The following is a 5,660-nucleotide window of genomic DNA, read 5'->3' as shown; positions in this document are numbered from 1 at the left end:
CGCCGGGCTCCGCTCCCGCCGGGCTCCCCCCGCCCCCGGCGGGCAGTCCCCCGCCTCAGCCCGGCACACGCCCGCCAGTCAGGGGCACCGTTCCGAGGCAATCCTTGCCGGTGCAAATCCCCCGAGGCTTCTCTCCGCCAGAGCGTAGAACAAAATTGCCGGTTCCCCTGAGTTTTTGTCAGGCTTTGCTGGCGCTCGGGAGCAGGTAAGGCGGCTGCCGGCTGCCAGCGATCCCCGCTGCACTTGCAGCGAGCAGCAGGAGCCGGTGGAAGTGGGAGTGTGGTCTACTCTTCATTAGGGAGGGGGGAAAGGACCCTGGAGGTGATGCAGTGAAACACTTCTACTCCCTTGCATTGTGTTTGTCACAGACCACGGGCGCTCTCCTTTTATAACATTCACTTCAAGCATTCTCAAACCCAACCGGAATAAGTTCTGATCCTCCCCTTTAGTTTACATTGGGGTTGTCAAAGGATTAAATAAATGAAACTTTATTTGACCGTGGAGTTTGCAGACCCTGGGATCCCTGCGCGCTCTGGCCTTATTCTAATTCTATAGCGGTAATTACCCTTCGTTTCTTTAAGTGCAATAGATTTATTGCCTTAGAGACTATGCACAGTTTGATTGAATTATTCATTTTTTTTCTTTGGTGTAGTCTGCATCTGGGGACTGATGTGACGTGTAGATTTTTTTTTCAGGAACAAAGGGAATGTGGAAATGAAAGAGAGAGGGAGAGAGAGGCTGGCAGATGTGATGAGATGCGGTGAAGGTGTATCCAGCTTGGCACTCCCACTCCTCTCTTCTCCTCTCATTGCAGCCCTGGGTGACTCTCAGGCTAACACAAACAGCTTTTCTTCCGCAGCCTGCCCTCTGTCACTGTAAGTACAACAGCCTTCTCTTATCAGCATGCAAATTCCAGCCACTCACTACCTTAGCCTGGTGTTTGCACTTTAGATTTACAGAGGGGACCTTTAAAATGAACTTTCCGAGACAGGAAGGGGTTTTCATGTCGAACTTGCTTTTATTTTCTTTGTAAAAGTTTATGTGGTTTTTCCAGTTCTCTCTCCCCCCCCCTTTTTTTTTTTTTTTTTGAACGGCGGGGGCGTGGAGCGGGGATATTGTTGCTGCGGCTTTTTCCTTCGCTATCAAGATGATGCACAGTTTAAAATGAAATTAAAATCTCCTTGATCCTCTTTCTGCCAAGACAATACATTTTGTTGGCAGATGACTCTGTAAGGAATTCAGAGTTTTTGTTTTCAGGCAGATCTTGAGCTTTGGGTGTTACAAAATGCAAACGTCCCCTGAATTTGGAGTTCGCTAGAGGTTCTTGTTCTAGGGGAATTCGTATCAGCTGATGGGTTTGCTTTTGAAGAAACGTGCAGTAATTTACTTCTAGCTAGTCTAACAAAACTTTTTCCCAATCGGATTATCAGGCTTTAACTTCTTTCCCTTTAGCTTTCTCTCAGATGCTGTTGATTATTTCGCAAAAGTTTCTCTGAACATCTTCAGCAAGCCTGTAACAAGCCTTCATTGTCGGACAGTGTCCGCAGAGGGAATTTATAAACATGCCTCTTAATTGTCCGGCATTAACTGGGGTGAGAGGGCAGTTTAGAAGTGGGTGAATGACTTTTAAAGTGAAATTCCTTGCCCTTTGAATCCAAAACTTCTGAGACTGTTCCGCCAACTCTCCAGGAGTTGCAGGTTTGCTGCTCAGGTTAAAGATGCGGTACGTACAACTTAGCACACTTAGACAGCTCGCCTCTCTTGTTGAATATTGCTTTACTTTAACGCATTTAGTGACACACAGGGCGCAAAATGCAATGACAGCTGTGCACAGGTAAGTGCCTCGACGTGATGTGAGCGCCTGCGGTCCCTTCCCTGCGCAGGGACCCCCAGCAGGTCAGCATCCCTGCTCAACATCTGCCAGCCTTTAGCCTTCCTGAAGCCAAAGCAAGGACAGTAATTCCAAACGCGGTTTCTAAACGTGGGGTAACACTCCAAGGGAAAGCATTTTCTTGTTTCTCGGCACGTGTATACGGATCCGCACGGCGGGTGTTCACTTATGCAAACAAAGAGGGAATCACAATTATCCCCGTGCAGCGCGCACATACACGCGCACACACACACACACACACACACACACACATACATTTGCATACAATGCCCAAGGAATCCACTTCTCCTGCCGCGGAGAAATTGCCGCTCTCCGGCACTGTGAGTTACATCTGAAACTTAATTGATCACACAGGGGAAGCAACAAGCTGGAGAGCATTCCTTGCACTCCGCATGGCAGCGTGGCCGCATCCTTGCTGCGTCCTGCCCCAAGCCAGTGTCATTCTCTGCACTGGAATTTCGGGAGTGCAGCGGGATGCTCCCCCGATTCGGAGCTAGGTGGGCGGTTAGATTTATCTGATGCCTTAATTATCTCTTGTCCCATTCCCACTTCGTATTTAATAAGGCGCTACATTTGAGGAGTGCTTGGGTTTTTTTTCCTTTTCTGTTTCTTGGAAGAAAAAAACTTCCAGCAACAAATCACTAGAGCTGCAGACTGAGGCAGACTATTCGTCCTTGTATTCTGATTTACATCTCTTTTCTTACATAGCTCATTTTAATTGTTTTTTCTTTTTAAATCTTCTTGCCCGCCAAAGCCACACTAGTTGTGCAAAAAGTCAAGGTATTTCCTTTATTTGCAGCAGGTTCAAATGTGTTATAAGGAAAGCGTTAGTGGTCAATCACGGGAATTCTTATAATTAAAGATTAAAAAGGACAGAGCAGTATCTTGAAAGGCAGCTATTTAATTCCATACACCGGGTAACTGCAGCAAGGTGAATACTTTGAATTGGCCGGATGCAGGTGAATACAAACTCAGTATTTACAATCATACAATTTCCCCTCATCTCTGAATTTCGCTTTTTTAGTATCTTTTATTAAAATTGAAAGAATGCATGGAAATTAGCTACTATACCCTCATCCAGCTAATTTGATGATAAACCTTTACTAGGTAATTATAAAGTTATATTTCAAGGTGCTTGCTCCTTGCTGAATAGGACTTGGTCATTCCTTCTATTGTAGTGGAATTGACAAAAATATTGTATAAAACAGGTCCACTATTCCAAGAGGTTCATGACTTACAACTCCTTTGCCCTGAACTCGGCTCGAGAGGGGTGATAGCACCTCGGATAGCAAAGGCAGAGGATGGATGCAACGTGCATGACTCGAATAGTGTGTCGAGTTTTACAGCTTGTTAACAAAATGAAACAGAGCCAGGTCATATCTGTCCTGTGCCATCGCGTTAATGCTCAATTTTCATCACGTCTTGCTGAAGCCAGGTTCATTTGCAGCGGGGCTGAGTGTGCTTCGGGGTCTAACCTAGTCTGCAAATTTGTACTTCACAGAGAAGGAAAGCAAAATCAGACTCTCTCCTCGTCTTTTTGGCCTCTATAAGTTATGAATCTATTTTAAAATTAAAAAGTTTGTCTGTTACTAACTGTTCCAGGCGCCTTCTGGAAAATGGGGAGAAAGTGCCAAAAATACAGAGATGAATCAACAACTTCTCTCTCTCTCTCTCATTTTGTGGGCTTGAGGTTGCTTTCCGCACTCCCATCTTAACAACAGTTTAGCCTAGGTGTGAATAATATCAAAAGAGGGAGACGTTCTCTCTGCAGCGCTGTTTGCCCACCTGATCTGCGGGCCCCTGACAGTTTGAAAGACTCTTTTATGTTTACCTTTGGAATGCAAAAATACAGTAGGGAGACTTTCTTGGGTTTGCAGTACTCTGCCACTGGCTTTCTCCTCAGCTCCTTATAGTTTTCCCTTCTTTCTCCCAGATCTCTCCCCTTCCCCCCACTCCCCATCCCCAATTAGCACTTCCAAGAGAGCGTGAGTTTCCTAAATTGGTATTCAAGCTGATATTCCAGTCCTTATCTGTTGCCTTTTGGTAGGCAGAGAGAGGGATATTTATATATTGCCGCTGCTAAAATTTCTCGTCGTCGCCACGAGAATCCCAACTTCATCTCGAGTCCGTCCTAAATCAGTTTTTCCTCTCTGGCCATACCTGTCTTTCCCTTTTCACCGCACTCACTTTTCACCTTTCCGCCGAATCGGTCACTAGTTTGTGGACTCTGAGTGCCTTCTCTCCCCTTCCTCTCCCCCGGGTTCCTGTAGCTGGATTCTCATCTCCGGTATAATTTATACTTTCCATTTTATCTCTCCCCTCCTTTTTTTATTTTATTTTTAATTTTTTAATTTTTGTTTTTCGCCTCCCGGCCGTGCTGTGGGATCGGGCTCTTCAGAGACCCATTTATCAGCTGTCACTAAGCGCTTGCAGAGTGCTTCCCTCTCGTCGTCCCCGCTCCCTCCCCACACCGCCAGCTCTTCCCTCCTCCTGCACATCGTCTTTCTCCGGCTTTTTTCCCCCCCTTGTAATTTGATTTTTCTGGGGTATCCCGTGAGCCGGCGGGACTCTCCCGGCGTGTGTGTCCCCAGGCAGCGCAGCGGGCGGAGGGCGGGCCGGCCCCGTGTGACACGGCCCCCCCCGCCCCGCGAACCGGCTCCCCCGGGACCCCCCCGCTCCCCCTCCTCCTTTTCCGGCCCCCGCCCCGCCCTCGCACCCCCTCGCCGGTAACTTTCTAGTACCTTTCCTCACCACTCCGGGCAATCAGTGGTCATTAGCGGGAGCAGAGCGGTGTAGGGTTTCATGTGTCTAATGGCCCTGTGAGTGGTGATAGCTGCGCGGGGATGCTGCTGGCAGCCCGCGCCGATTTCACTTTCTGTTTTGTGCTCACTTTCTCCGCAGTTGTTGCTCTCCCCGCTCGCTCCCAGCCTCTCTCTCTCTCTCTCTGTCTCTCTCTCCCTTCCCCTCTCCCTCCTCTCTCTCCCTGTGTTGTCTCATCTTGCCTGTGCTGTCTGGGCGGGGGAGCCCTGCCTCCTTTTGCCTTCCTCAGATCAATGCCCTGGCCACTCACTTTCTGATGTTGCACGACGGGAAATGCTTTGAATACTTACGACATGGCCGCTCACATTGATTGCCAAGATTGACAGCAGTAACCATCGCCTTCACTTGTTTCAGGAGGAAAAAAAAAAAAAAATGAACCTGATTGTAACCAAATCTCCAGGCAACCCATCCGCAAACTTCTAACGATCGGGATCCTGCACATCCATGGCCTGGAGAAACACCAGCAGACTCTAGTTCATTTATTTTATTTTATTTTACCGAACTACTACCCATTTATTCCTCTCCCCTCCCTCCCCCCCTTCACCTCCTTCCCTCTTTTTTTTTTTTTCTTTTTTTTTTCTTTTTTTTCTTTTTTTTTTTTTTTTTTTTTAATGAAAATTACCGAAGCGCGTTGCAAAAAAAAAAAAAAGGAGGCTCTCCCAGTGCTTTGTGCCACACTGGATCCCGAGGAGGTAACCAGGAAAACCAGCCCTATTGTGTTGTATACCTGTTGTTTGCTGTGGTGTGTAGTGCTGCGTGGCTTGGTGGCGGTGGCGGTGGTTTAATGGGTTTTCGCTGGATTTATGTCGCTTTGCAGGAGCGAATTCGGTTCCCCCTGCGCTGTCTTTAATGGGTTATTAGTTGCAATTGAGTGAAGCAGCAGCGTCCGGAGACAGATCTGTTGTTTAGCTTTTAACATTGCTGAATTCACCCCTTCCCCCGCCTCCCC

At 47.6% G+C, this 5,660-nt stretch overlaps 1 protein-coding gene and 1 long non-coding RNA gene across 23 annotated transcripts in view; one reads left to right on the top strand and one right to left on the bottom strand.

The window, feature by feature from the left end:
* Nucleotides 1-5,660, top strand: part of SOX6 (SRY-box transcription factor 6) — a 369,681-nt gene that overhangs the window by 567 nt on the left and 363,454 nt on the right. For 13 of the 21 annotated variants that reach the window (XM_086893202.1, XM_086893189.1, XM_086893212.1 and 10 more), the window contains exon 2: nucleotides 696-875. The gene's annotated coding sequence lies outside the window, so the exon portion shown is untranslated. Of the gene's footprint in view, nucleotides 1-64; nucleotides 206-695; nucleotides 876-5,153; nucleotides 5,404-5,660 lie in introns of those variants that run through there. The other 8 variants (XM_086893209.1, XM_086893196.1, XM_086893177.1 and 5 more) reach the window with 4 other exon arrangements.
* LOC147652493 (uncharacterized) lies at nucleotides 999-5,652 on the bottom strand. 2 transcript variants are annotated; one of them, XR_015288038.1, is made up of 3 exons: nucleotides 5,439-5,652; nucleotides 5,002-5,055; nucleotides 999-2,056 (listed from the first exon to the last, which is right to left on the bottom strand). It is a non-coding gene; the product is annotated as an uncharacterized LOC147652493 (long non-coding RNA). The 2 variants fall into 2 exon arrangements; XR_015288039.1 differs by having other exon boundaries at nucleotides 5,002-5,160; nucleotides 5,439-5,628.

The sequence above is a fragment of the Cyanistes caeruleus genome, chromosome 6 (assembly GCF_971803275.1).
Source record: "Cyanistes caeruleus chromosome 6, bCyaCae1.hap1.1, whole genome shotgun sequence".
In the NCBI taxonomy this organism is placed as follows: domain Eukaryota; kingdom Metazoa; phylum Chordata; class Aves; order Passeriformes; family Paridae; genus Cyanistes; species Cyanistes caeruleus.
Note: the sequence above shows the minus strand (reverse complement) of the source record. Positions and strands in the feature narration are given on the sequence as shown.